This window comes from Phalacrocorax aristotelis, chromosome 9 (genome assembly GCF_949628215.1).
Source record: "Phalacrocorax aristotelis chromosome 9, bGulAri2.1, whole genome shotgun sequence".
Classification (NCBI taxonomy): Eukaryota; Metazoa; Chordata; class Aves; order Suliformes; family Phalacrocoracidae; genus Phalacrocorax; species Phalacrocorax aristotelis.
The window spans coordinates 28,506,434-28,520,578 of NC_134284.1; positions in this window are offsets into that span (position 1 = coordinate 28,506,434).

The window sequence follows — 14,145 nt, forward strand, 5'->3', positions numbered from 1 at the left end:
GCCTTCCTGCCAAACCCTGTCCTGATTGATAAGCTCCCAGACTGCATGGTGAGCAAGGTCATGAGGACTTCCCCCTGCAAAAGAAGCAGCAGTTTAAAAAATAAGGTCATACAGCAAACATAGTTTTCTGTCCTGAGCAGAAGAAAATAAACTTCTGTTGTTTGCTACAAAGGAAGTACAATTAAAAAAAAAAAAGACATTTTGACACAGACAGGCTGTTTAGATTTGACAAATGTTGATTTACCGTGATGAAAGACAGGCCCAAACTAGAAAGTTTGGATCCCCATGTGGATCTGACATTCTCCAAATTTGAGGGGGAAGTGCGATTCGGAGTCTGGAGTAAGGGCTTATCTCTCAAACACAGCAAAGTACTGTGGATAAAAATACCCAGGTAAAGTAGGAAGTGCCTGGTCTGCCACAAGGGTGACTTTGTATCAACAATGAGCAAAAGCAGGCTTTTTTTTTTTTCCCCTCTGAGAACAGTGAAATCACTCAAGAATTGTTACAAATGCAAACAATGTGGGTTTTATCACTCAGTTATCATCAATGGGATTATAGTCTATAAACCCTAATTTTCAGGGAAGTCCCTAGATTTCCCTGGGCGCTTCCTCAAATTTCACATCTGTTGACTCTTTTATTAAGTGCTTCAGGATAAGGTGCATCAACTGTTCCTTGGTATTGTATTACCTGAAAATACTGAATGTAAGGGTTAGCGGCAAAGAATGGTTGATTGCCAGACCGTGTATCAACGCCACACCAGAAAAGTGAGCACTTCTCATCCATTTTTAACACATATATAGGTAACATATAATTTGATGTAACTTTTTGAAGTTATTTTAAAATGTTGAAATTGTGCAGCTTTGGTTAAAGATTTTTTTATCCAGCCAGGCATAAGAAGAAAGACTAGCATGGTAAGATGAAGTAGAATTATTGAGCTAACCCCCAGTAGAACAAGTTCCGTTCCATGATTGCAAGTAATGACAGCACCTTTATGGGCCAACAGTGAATTTTTTTCCTCCCTTTTTAAAAGGTGGGCTGTACTCAGAGACTGTGTGGCATCCTAGGATTATGAGCTACTATCTCAGTCTAGGCATTAACAGCTTTTAAACAAACAACGAGGCTTTGGTTTCAGATAAAAACATAGCTCAATAAAAATACAAATTAAAAGTGCATTTTGCAGTGTCAAATATAATATACATAGTTGTGCTTCTAAAATTGAGCGAATCCAATGTCTGAAGGTGTGTTTCTCAATAGCAAAACAATAGCAGGCTATCTGGAAAAATAATAGTCATTTAATGACTGAAATAATGACATAATTTATAGTTTAATAACTATAAATTCAGTCATTTAATGACTGAAGCATCGTCATTATGCTTTTCAGACATTAATCTCATGAAAAATAAATGTATGATTTCATTTGTACTTTGATGAATTTCCTACAAGACTAAATGTCAGCTAAGGAGCAGCAAACTGAATGATGCCTGTTTGCTGAAGCATTTTTGGGAGCTCTTCCTGGTCGCTTGCTAAAAACCCTGGGAGTGGTCAGACAAGAGACCTAGGTTTGGTTTCCAGCTTCTGTTCCTGGTCGCCAGAGTAATAAAGCTGGACAGCCCTGGGATGGCGGTGTGCTTTCTCCAGCTGCACTGGGAAGAAGAAGGTGTGCTTCACATTCCCACTTCACAGAGCAAAAGAAAAGCAAAGAGCTTTTCTGGCGGAGTCACGAATGGCGTTGACAAACTCTAAAGCGAGAGCGATACAGTCCTCTTCACCAGGAATAGTGATAGCTGTGACATGGGGCAGCCAACACGCTATGGGGAATTTGGTATATAAACAGGAACTTAATTGGTTTGCATAGAAAATGCGCTAGATAGATATAGAACATACCAAAATAGCAAATATATCAGTTCTGTCCCATACACCACCACAGTTGCTTTTGTTTTTACAGTAATAACCACAAGTCCCAGCCTGGACCAGGCACCATTAGGCACCGTAGAGACACATCAGAAGACACAGTCTTTGATCTGCCAAGGGACTGAAGCCTACTTCAAACCACTGCTTTTCCCCCTTGCTTATAAAGTAACATGTCATGAGTTCTTAGTTCTGGGAAGCTACCTGAATATGCTGAAATTCCAACGATCTCTGTGAGGAAACACCACGATCTTAACTATAGTCAGAAAGGCGAATCCTCCGGGACTGAAATACTGAAGTTATATACATATATTAAAACAACAGTAAAAACTTTCAGGTTCCTGTTGCATTCCCAACTCACACACCTAATGCTGATTGTGTTGTTCACCTAAAATTACAGAGCACACCGTGGGCATTTAACTTTGTTGCAGTATCAGTGGTTGAATACCCCTGCAGATCCCCACATGGAAACATGGAAGGAGCAGCAGCTGCGCTGCTGAACATGGGCACGGGCACAGCAATGGGTTCCCGGAGCACTGGTTCAGGCTGCATTGAGCTCCCAGTGCAAGTCAGCACAGAGCAAGTCAGTCTTCCTCATGACGTCTGCAATTTCCTTGAGATCAGCAGCTGCGATCAAGCTGTTAAGACTTTAGGCATCATGGTGACAGGAGCCTCCTAGATCCTTTAAAATGTATATATGTGTGACATTTATCCAGTGGACTGGCAGGTTTTGTTATTATTTGTGTATTAACGCTAGAAGTGAAGGGATTGCCTTTCATTTCTTCAGTACATTTTTAATGGCATCTGCGTGCACCTGCAAATCTGCTACCCTTTCAATCACCTCCTCAAAACTGTATAGTTTGGAATCTGGTAAGGGCAGAAGTGACCATTTCAGCATCATTCTGGTCTGACCCCCTGGCTACTGCAGCCATAAAATTGCACTTAGTGATGGCTTCATCTGTATTCACACCTCATAGGTAAAAGAGATGACACTACCATGAATAAAAGCAGGAAAAGAGAGGAAGGATAAATTTGTATCTTTGGTGCTCTCTTTGCTTCAGAGCCCTGCTGCATCCTTGTTTCTGCAGTCATGCCCATCAGACACCAACCAAAAAGCGATGGCTTATGGAGCTACAAGAGAGAGGAGTTTCTGCTTTATAATACAAGAAGCAGTCCTATGAAAGGAGATCCCCAGTAATAATTCATATATTATATAAATATTTATAAATAAAAATATAAATTTTAAAATATAAATTTTTTTCTGTTAAAGCATCTCTCTCCTGTAGTTCTTTGATGTCTAATCAGGTTTGAACTCTTACTACTGCTTGCCCTCAGTGAAATCACTGAGGTCTCCTTTCCTGCCTGACTTACTGTCACGATACTTCTGAGTGCTTTTACTAGCCTTTGGCTACATCTGTTCCAGTTTTGTTAGCTGTGCCTATAGATAGGCTTGTGGCTGTTGCACCCTGTGGCCAGAGCAAGTTATGTCCATCCTGCCTTGAAGGGCAAGGCTCCTCTCCAAGCCTGAACCCTCTTCCTCCCCCCTGGCCTGATGTTTCCTGTGGGAAGCAAGCCAAGATGCGTCGGTCTGGGTGAGCAGTAGTGGCCCTAGAGGAGCAGTTTTATGGAGTGATTCAGCTGGTGTGGAGGACCCCGTCTCCACACTGAAGGTCTTTCAGTGAAGTGGGGGTGCTTTGGGCTAGCTGTAAAGGGGTCCCTCGGACTGCATGCCCAGTGGTGGCTGGAGTTCGTGTGAACTGGTCTGGAGGACGTCACTGCTTTAGGTTGACTGGAAGGGAGCCCAGTTCAGGCACTCCCAGACTGATCCGTGATACAAACCGAAGCACAGGAAATCAGCATGATCAGGAGATTTGCTTCAAAAGCACACTCTTGATTCAAACATGCTGATGTAGAGGCAGGAATTGAAAACGTTGCTGCCATATGAGCTGATGGTATCCATAAGTTAAGAAGATATTAGGAATCATAGAATCGTTAAGGTTGGAAAAGACCCTTAAGATCATCGAGTCCAACCACTAACCTATCACTGCCAAGGCCACCACTAAATCATATCCTCAGGCACCACATCTACCCTTCTTTTAAATACCTCCAGGGATAGACACTCAACCACCTCCCTGGGCAGCCTGTTCCAATGTTTGACAACCCTTTCAGTGAAGAAGTTTTTCCTAATATCCAACCCAAACTTCCCCTGGTGCAGCTTGAGGCCGTTTCCTCTCATCCTATCGCTTGTTATTAGGGAGAAGAGACCAACCCCCACCTCACTACAACCTCCTTTCAGGTAGTTGTGGAAAGCAATAAGGTCTCCCCTCAGCCTCCTCTTCTCCAAACTAAACACCCCCGGTTCCCTCAACCTCTCCTCATCAGACTTGTTCTCTAGACCCTTCACCAACTTCATTGCCCTTCTCTGGAGCCGCTCCAGTACCTCCATGTCCTTCTTGTAGTGAGGGGCCCAAAACTGCACAAAGTACTCGAGGTGCGGCCTCACCAGTGCCGAGTACAGGGGCACGATCACCTCCCTGCTCCTGCTGGCCACACTATTCTTGACACAAGCCAGGATGCCATTGGCCTTCTTGGCTGCCTGAGCACACTGCCGGCTCGTGTTCAGCCGGCTGCCAGCCAACACCCCCAGGTCCTTTTCCTCCAGGCAGCTCTCCAGCCACTCCTCCCCAAGCCTCTAGCGTTGCATGGGGCTGTTGTGACTCAAGGCAGAAACCGCACTGAGCCTTGTTGAATCTCATACCTTTGGCTCTGGCCCAACGATCCAGCCTGCCCAGGTCCCTCTGCAGGGCCTTCCTGCCCTCCAGCAGATCAACACTTCTCCCCAGCTTGGTGTCATCTGCAAACTTACTGACGGTGCACTCAGTCCCCTCATCCAGATCATCAATGAAGGTATTGAACAGGACCGGCCCCAACACTGAGCCCTGGACAAGTGCACTCTGCGCTGGGTTAAAAACTGGCTGGACGGCCGAGCCCAGAGAGTTGTGGTGAATGGAGTCAAAATCAGTTGGCGGCCCCAACACTGAGCCCTAGGGAACACCACCCAGCACAGAGTGCACTTGTCCAAACCGTGAGCAGCCAGCTTCTCCAGGAGAATGCTGTGGGAGACAGTGTCAAAGGCCTTACTAAAGTCCAAGTAGACAACGTCCACAGCCTTCCCCTCATCCACTAAGTGGGTCACCTTATCATAGAAGGAGACCAGGTTAGTGAGGCATGACCTCCCTTTTATAAACCCGTGCTGGCTGAGCCCAATCCCCTGGTTGTCCAGCATGTGCTGCATAATGGCATTCAAGATGATCTGCTCCATGACCTTTCCCAGCACTGAGGCCAGGCTGACAGGCCTGTAGTTCCCCGGATCCTCCTTCTGAGCCTTGTAGAGGGGTGTCGTATTCACTAGTTTCCAGTCATCTGGGACCTCCCTGGTTGACCAGGACTGCTGATAAATGATGGAGAGTGGCTTGGCGAGCTCCTCTGCCAGCTCCCTCAGTATCCTCAGGTGGAAGAAGTTGTTTAAGAAGATATTAGGAATAAGGATCCAGCATATGCAGAAACACTGCAAAATTCAGGCTAGAAAAACCCTGCATGTGTGCTGATATAACAAGTGCCTATGTGGTTGCCCTCACCACCCCATGCCTCACCATGCTCAGCACATAACGTGGGTTTTGGACCCTGAGTCTGCAAACGTTATCTGACGGATGAACTTCCCATCCCAGCCTTGAAGAGAATGGCTCATGCATTAAGCTGGGTCCACTAAGAGCCTGTGCATAACAGGGCCATCCCTTCAGGGCTGTGTGGGACAGGACCTACCTCTCATAAGCCCATGCCCAATGCTGGGCACAGTCTCTGCAGGAGTTTCTTGGTGCCCGTCTAACATACACACTAAATACTAAGATAATAAAGGCAACTGTGAAAGAAATCAACCTGTTGACCTGCCTTGTGGTCTTCACTGCCCTCAGCCTTGTCATCTGCATTTGGCTGGAGAACTAGCTGTTCCCTGGCCCAATACTTGCTGCTGGCCTGGAGGGAATCAGGTCCACCGTATTTTTCTGCCGCATCCAGCCTTGCTCTCACACAGCGTTCCCGCTGCAGCCCCTGAGCCTGCCAGGACATGCTGGAAGTTGTAGAAAATGATGTCAACCAAATGGGCAGGGCTTCTTCGCCACTGATAACATCTCAGCAGATGTCCTCCAAATGTGCTCACGGTTCTTCCCATTATAGCATCTCTATTTTCTATTTACCTTTAAGTTAGCAAAGAGGTTACCCTTTGCTAAAGACTTCTTATGTGAAAAAATGGAAAAGAGCTTTGCTGCAGTTGTTTTAAGTGTTTTTGATTTATTCTTGGGCAGGAAAACATTGCAATTCAGTAAAACACCAGCACTCATATACTTCAAAGCATATAGGTCCCAGACTTCCACTGAAAGTGTTTATGATTTTCCCTTGTTCATTCACCCTCTTCCAAAACAAAGTGATCAACAAAGTTGCTGCACTGCATACCTTACACAGGCACCGCTGTGATCCCATTACTCCCCATAAATCCTGCAGGGATCCTCCCACCTACTGCATCTCATCCCTATTTAGAAAATCAAATCTACCCCAGGGTACCCTTCTGGACGTATAGAGTTCCACTGAAATCAGCGGGGATCTGTTTAAGGACATGCCTGCAGAGAGTATCTGTTATTCTATATTTACACAGTACCCAGCATAATAGGACATGAAACCTGATTAAAGCCTCCAAACGCTACTGCCATGGAAATCAGTCTTGTTATTGACTGATGACTCAACATGTCTGAATTTAGATGGAAGAGGGCCTCTTTAAATTCCCAATTCTTTTATAGACTCTCTGCATAACCTAGCCAAGTCATTTAATCTCCATACCTCAGACACTCCTGTATTTAATGCAGGGAAAGTCAATCATTGATTAATTCCCCTCCCCCAGCCCCTTCTCTGGTTTTTGATTATAGGTTCCTTGAGGCAGACGTTGCCTCTTGTGGGGTCCCAGGACAGCTCCAGGAAGCTTTGGTGATCCTATAAATGCTAAAATAATAATCATATTCAGTAGCACAGAAGTAGCTGTGATTGCCCTAATATTTGTCCTCATAGAGTAATTTTTAAATTGAAAGCACACCTGGGACAATTCAGTTCCAGAAGAGGCTCAACCTGATGCTGGGATGATGACAACCCCAGAGTAACCTGAGCTACAGCATTGCCTTTAACAAAGTAAGAAGAGGTGAAATGAAGAGAGTCATAGATTTTTTACAACATGTAAAGCAATATGGATAGCTTCAATTTTTAAATAAAATACCATCAGCCACACAGCTTTCCCTCCTCATGAGAACAGATGTGGAAAGCTATTATTATAATTTGCAAATAACACTACTCCCTTTATGTGTGTCATTGGAGCTTTTTAATGACATGTCTTCAGCTAGACAATTTCTTACATAACACTGTTATTCTGTTTTTGTTTCAGACGTATTTGTTAGGTGATGGTTTTCCATGTACAGGTTGTACATCAGGACGGTATTTCCTAGATTAGAATATCTGCCAAAAGTTGAGCGCAGGAGCAAGCACAGATCCCTGCAGGGTATGCCATACAGCTTGCACAGACGACCATTATTAATACAAATCACATCTATTAAAATTGACACGTGAGCTAATTAATAGTATGTTGATTGATAAACAAGACCTTGCTCATTTTATCCAGGCATTTTGTTAATTACCTGCCCGACGTTGCAGCTGACTGGTGAGGACACACTCCTGCTCTAGGAACATCAAGGGGTTTGCGTACGTTCCAGTTTACTGGTGATTGGCTGTACCTTGAAAAAATAACAGTATTTTTGAGCCCTGGGATATAAAGTTTTATGTCTACCTGCATCAAACCTGGGAAACGGTATGTATCAGTTCATGCACAACAGGGTAAATATGATGCTATGTGATGCTACAGTAAATTCTCACATTATTTGCTGACCGTATTTTTTTTTCTTCTCTCCCCTATTTCCCCCCCGCCACATCTGACAGCACTGGCAGCTTCTACAGCGCTCTGTAGCAGTGAGCACACTGCGACACTGTTGCAGGGGTTCCCTACAGCAGAGCCTTCCCAGTGCCATTGATCAAGCCACAAGCACTAGTTAAGTAATGCAAGGTTGCTCTAATTCCCTGACTCATCTCCTGTTCCCCCTAGAAATCCTGAACGTAGTGCTTGGAAACCAAACTGCAGTCCTCTGACTGCAGCAGGACGAAGTAACTTTGATTGCTGAGTCACCACGTTGACCCACACAGCTCAGATTTCTGTTTATAGTTAGCAATAGTCGAAAATGCTCATTGTAATCTTATCACGGTCGAGATACTAACTGCACATTCCCTGGAAATGCATTCAGCCTGGCTTTCAGCTCGGGGCTCAGATTCCCCAAATCACTATTTGTGTGATGTTTACAAAAACACATTTCATTTTAAGTAGCCTTGAATTATTATATTCTTGGGGTCCTTTTTTTTATGTGTATGTCATCTTAGAGCTGATCAGCATTCTGCTCTTGCATTTGCAACTGCTGAGAAAGTAAGATCTTAAAAAGCCATAACTCCCCAACAATTTCTGCCTGTCAATAGCTCGTACGAGCTGTCTGGGCATAGTAAGTAGTGTGGGGGAAAACTGAAGATCAAATTATTATCAGGTATGAATTAAATCTATTGCTTTGTAGCCACTGACACGTCTCCTTCCTCTGCATGATGAAATTCTCCTCATTACGTACTGCATGCTTTTACAAATGCTGCTGTCCTTCTGAGCGTGATATATGTTTCTCCGATAGAAATCTATGTTTTCCTACAGTGGCATCGCTATGGAGCACTTCTGATAATGTTAGTGAAGAGTTCCACCGTTTTAGATGCAAACCCTTTTTTCTGGTCTGCGACGTGACGTGGAATGTATTTGATGTGAGCCTGACTGCAGAAACAAATGGAAGAGTAGAAACACTCACATGCTAGAGTTTGTTTCTAGAATTGAACTTGACCAGTGAGCATAAAATGCATCGTGTCAAAGCGATTGCCGTAATGCTCTTTCATTAGGAAAAACGATTCCTCTCGAGCAGAGGGGAAAGAGGAGTTGAGTGGGGATACCTCTGCCACTCTTTCAAACTGGCTAGTAGATAAAAGTCTGCTTGCAATTCAAACCAAAATATGAAAACAGATCGATGCCAATAAAGATGAAGGAAGAGGAGACTCGCGTCAGAGAAGACACAAATGAAAAGGCATGTGACCAGTTTAAAATACGAATGAGCTTTGTTAAAAGAGCTCTATTCAGTGACCTTTCCTGCCATGTGACCAAAATCTTCAGTCGGGCACTTTAAAGTAAAGGAATTCAAAAATTGCCTTTATTTTCATTTCAGATCGGCCACGTTAGCATATACTTGCTGTATTCATTCATTATCCAAATAATCTCACTTTCTGCTGAAGTCAAAGGGAGTTTTTTCTTGTAACCCCCCTCCTGGCTGTGCTCTGGGCTGCAGTGTTGGTGCCTGCAACCTTTTGCAATCCCAAGAGCCTGGGGCCAGCCAGCTCCCGCCTTATCGGGCCCATCTGGGACGGCAGCAAGTCATTTTAAAGCCAGCAAGTGGCTATGGAAGAGAGCTGGTGTCTGTGCAAGGTCTTGGGATGAAGGGCAAAACTCTCTGAAAACAGCCAGCCCGGGGTGAGCAGAGGTACCCTCTCTTCGGAGTCTATATTTAACCAATCCAAATGTCCTAAAACAGGCATGAAGGGGTACCGAGGTGGGTGCCTGCATCTATTCAGCCTCTTTAATTCTATACAGCCTCTTTAATTTATCAAAAACCTTCCAGAATCACAGACCCAGACCTGGAGTCAGCATTCACTTGGTTGCACCCAGTGCCAAATGCAGCAATATGGTAACTCCTTCTTCTCCATCCCCCCTCGCTTAGACTTCCAAGGCTCCCAGAAGAATTTCTGACGTGCTCCAACATTGAACAAAGCCATCTCTGATCTTAAGGTGGGGGGGGGGGGGAATTGGGTTCAGTTTAATACAGCAACTGGCAAAGACTCAAATTGCATCTTATTTTAGCCAAAGCAGTTCACCGATCTTGAGGAGAGATGTGAATTTTCAGCTCCAGTCAGATGCCTAATTATTCATTTCTCCTTATCTTGCTTTTAAAATCTTGCCAAGGCTGCGCCCATCCCTATATCTCTAGGCATTTGAATACCACTCAAGAAGTATCTGAACCCTTTGACAGTAGGCCTGTTTTCCAGAAACCCCTGCAGATGATGGTGTGCTGACAAAGCGCACCTCACCTTGGAACGATGCTGCCTCTTACCTGTAGAGGTTCCACTCCATCCACCATACCTGAAAGGATCTCTGGGACTGTCAGCCTGGTCTCACCAGACAGGAGCATGCCCTTCTGTAGGGGATGTTTATGCAGAGCTACTGTGTGTGACAAATAATATAATCTTTTTTTGCTCTAAGCAAAGCCCAAGATTGAATCCTTGATCTGTTACTGACTGCACAGTAGGGGCATCCTCAAGCTACTGAGCCTAAAATGAAAGCGAACAACAAAGAGGGTAAAACATGCAGGTTGTGCAGCATAAAATTGGACTTTTCAAAAATTCTGGTTTTGTTTTCCTCCCAGATATGTTCCCCACCTAACTTCCTCAGCTTCCATTCCCTCCCCACCCATGTTTTCTGCAAAGATCTCTTTCAGAGATGCACCATACACTTCTTTTCTTCAGAGCTTGATTTCAGTCCCACTGAAGTCTGTGTCAGTCCTGAAGAAGGACATGAGAGGATCATGTCTGAGCCCCGGAGGAAGGACACTTAGGCTTCTGGCAGGGCATCAACTATACAGACTTTTTTTTACGTGCCACTTCATTAGAGGAGCAACCTGCATGGTGGGTAACTGCTGTGCAGGCTTTCCACAGGGGCCGGTTTGACCCCAGGTAAGGGTTAGCCCCACTAGGAGAGACTGGTGACATCTTGTACAGCCTGGGAGAAGTGCTATCAAGCCATGGCACTAGTTTCTTAGCATATCATGTAAGAGGACGCTATGGTTTCCTCTATCATCTTCCACTTTTAGGTGTGCTTATACTGTATCACTTATAAAAGTGATTATTGTTCATTACCTTTGGCTTCAAAAATAGCCACTTGCAACTTTGGAGTGCAGGACATGTTAAGAGTGAAATTTATTTCAGTTCCCTCTCTTTTATTGGTGGCTTTGTGCATGGGCTTCAGGTTGGGGCAAAGAAAGTTTAAAGGAAATTCAGATTGGTTCATGCAGAACCAAAATGACTTTTTTAACCTTACAGTCCTTTCGAAAACTCAGCATTTTGTGCAATCCTTGGAGAGTGTGTGACACCAAAGCCCCTCTCTGAAGAGCCTGGCTGCATTTCTCTTATGCTTGAGACAGAGCAGGCATCAGTGACATTGATACATAATTCAGTCAGCACCTTCAGGGTACGTTAAATTAGCAAATTCTCTAATTTGCTAGGAATTCACAAAGATGAATTGATGATTAAATAGGTGAAGAACCCAAATGGAGCAGTTTGTTGCTAATTTAAATGCTGTCTATGTCTAGACCACTCTCCTTGTTACATTCTAATTGACCTAATTATTTCTAAAAACACTCTTTTTGTAATTTCTTTTGCATTTAGATTGTTCTGTATGGGGGCTGGATATGGGAGGAGGGCTGTTCTGGTGTATTCCAACAGCAGAGAGTATTTCAAGCAGTGACTTTGAATAGCAGCAGCGGTGACTTGTTACAAAGCTGAAGAGCTTCACGTAGACCCATGGAGAAGATTGTGGGCTACCTGTTTGAACTCTGCCACCATACAACCACATCCACTTTTACCATGTCTTAAGAATGAACGCATCTCCAGAAAGGTTTCTCATTTTCAGTAGAGTTTCAATATTAGTGCTCAGACATTCGATCGAGTTACTTCTATTTGACAAGCTAGTGCTTGTCAGACCAACTGAGCTGGGCAACTGTTAGAACTGTGTGCACGCTTTGCCTCTTGCGAAGGCAGTGGAATGGCACTTCTTGTGGTGGGGAAAGCAAAACTGAAATAGCGCACAGTTGCTGTAGGGAGCTATTGTTACTGCCTGTAGGAGCAAGTGCCCGCAGAGTTACCACATCTTGGCTGACATGAGGTAGCTTGTTCACTCGCAGTAACTGGATCATGCATCTGAGCCCTGCAGAGACCCAGGTTTCCCCTCAAATAATAGTATTATCTTTAAAATATAGTAGTGAGGACATCAGGTGTTGGATGAAATGAAACTGAATGATAAAACACATTTCTAGTCTTCTAGAACCTCTATTATTAATGTCAGAAAAACCTCCAGACCACATGTAGATATCATGCATGGAGAATCCACCACGGTCACTGGTAAGCTGCTGCAGTCGTTCATCATCTGTCCTAAAAACATGCTCTACACATCCAGGCTAGACTAAAGAAGTTTCATCCTCCAGCTCCTGGTCCTGTTTTACCTTTGGCGGCTAGATGATCACCAAAAGTTACATATGGTATCGATGGAGCCAGAATGGCTGTAGTTACATTTAACTCTTCTGGACTGCACTGGCAGATATCAACATGTGTGACCAAATCAGTCTCGTTTCCCTCATTTAGGGAGAGAAACTGAGGTGAGGGAAGGAAAAATGACTTGCCCAGGGTTGTACACAAAATCAGTGATGGTGCAGGTAGGGGAACCTGGATGGCCTGGTTCAAGGATTGTACTCATCAGGCAGGAACATTTTAACCAAAGTTCATGCTATCTTTAGCCTGTCCTTCACTGACTTTAGCTGAACTACCCCTGGCTCAGAGAAGAGAATGAAGTTTAAGATGCATAAAACTGCATTTTGTTATCCCTGGTGGCTGCTTTGATTTTTCTCAGCTTTCTGTAGCTGGAGACATGTCAGTCAGATGCTATGCCAGATGTTTCCCACAAACTGTCACATAAATGAAATAGCTGGAGCGAGGTAGGATCATACCTGATTGCCAACCAGCTGCCAGCACTCACTGACTGCGTTCGACAAACCACGGGTCTGCTCTTCTTTCAGTCAACCTCAGAACACCTGCCCCTCCAAGAGACCCAGGGCAGGCGGTGACAGCCTCAACAACTGGGAGAAGACAACTTAAGTGGCTGCCCTGGACCAGGATGCCCCTTTTCCTCACTCCCAAACATTTGGGACCCCTTGGCAAGGGCTGGTTGGTGTAGGACTCATTTAGTGGCAGTGCTGAAGACCTGGGCAGAAGGCAGTTGCACAACTGTGGACAAGAAATAGCCCAAAGCTTGTTGGTGTGAACGGCTCTGCTCCAAAAAACCTTCCGACAAAGGTAAAGTTTCTTTTCCAAATGCAGAGTGCCAGGCAGGTGGTTCCTTCAGACAGGACTATGTCTGAATCTGGGGCTTTATAGGACGTTTTCAGCTTACAGAGCAGTGGATGTTTTCTGCCACATCAGGCCATCAGAGATTTCTGTCGTGTACTCATTTCTCAAATTAAGTGCATAAAAAGATGTTGCAGGCAGCCAAGTCTCACACAGATCCGGCCGTGTACTGCCAAATCTTTATACATTGCCACTGACCAATGCAACTGGCAGCCAAAAGCTGCTCGCTAAATCCAGCAGCCTCCTCTGGAGCTGGTGCATGGGGTGCAGATACAGAACACCCCACCTCCCCTGCAGACCACCGGCCAGAGGCTCCCCAGCCTGGTCCCCGATTTCCTGATCCCACCACGCTACTCCAATAGCAGGGAAACAGGTCTTTTCTTTTCCTCCAGACAGTCTCTCCCTTCCCACCCTTGGATTCCTCAGTTCTTGTGGATTTCCTCCAAGAAATAAACCCTTTTTTTTTTGGAATTTAGAGATAAAAGTCAGTGGAACAGCAGCTCTGTCCTTCCAGTGCTTTGCGCATTATTATTCACTGCACCTTCAGATATATCTTAGGAAGTTTGTGGTTTAGGAAGTCAACCATCACCTGAAACAATATCCTACATAAACCCTCTAATTGCATCAGTGACCTCTCCTCTGCCCATCAGAGACACCCTTCCCTTTCCTGGTACTGCAAGGAGCTCTTTGGTCTTTTCCAGGTTTTCTGTGTTAGTCCTCTGCTCATCTGCTATGATCAAATTGCAGATAAATTGGTGAAGGCATTTGCAGATAACTGTTTCTTCTTCTTTTTTTTTTTAAGGTATAGCGTGATTTTTCATTTATGATTTTCCCAAATCCTGTGAA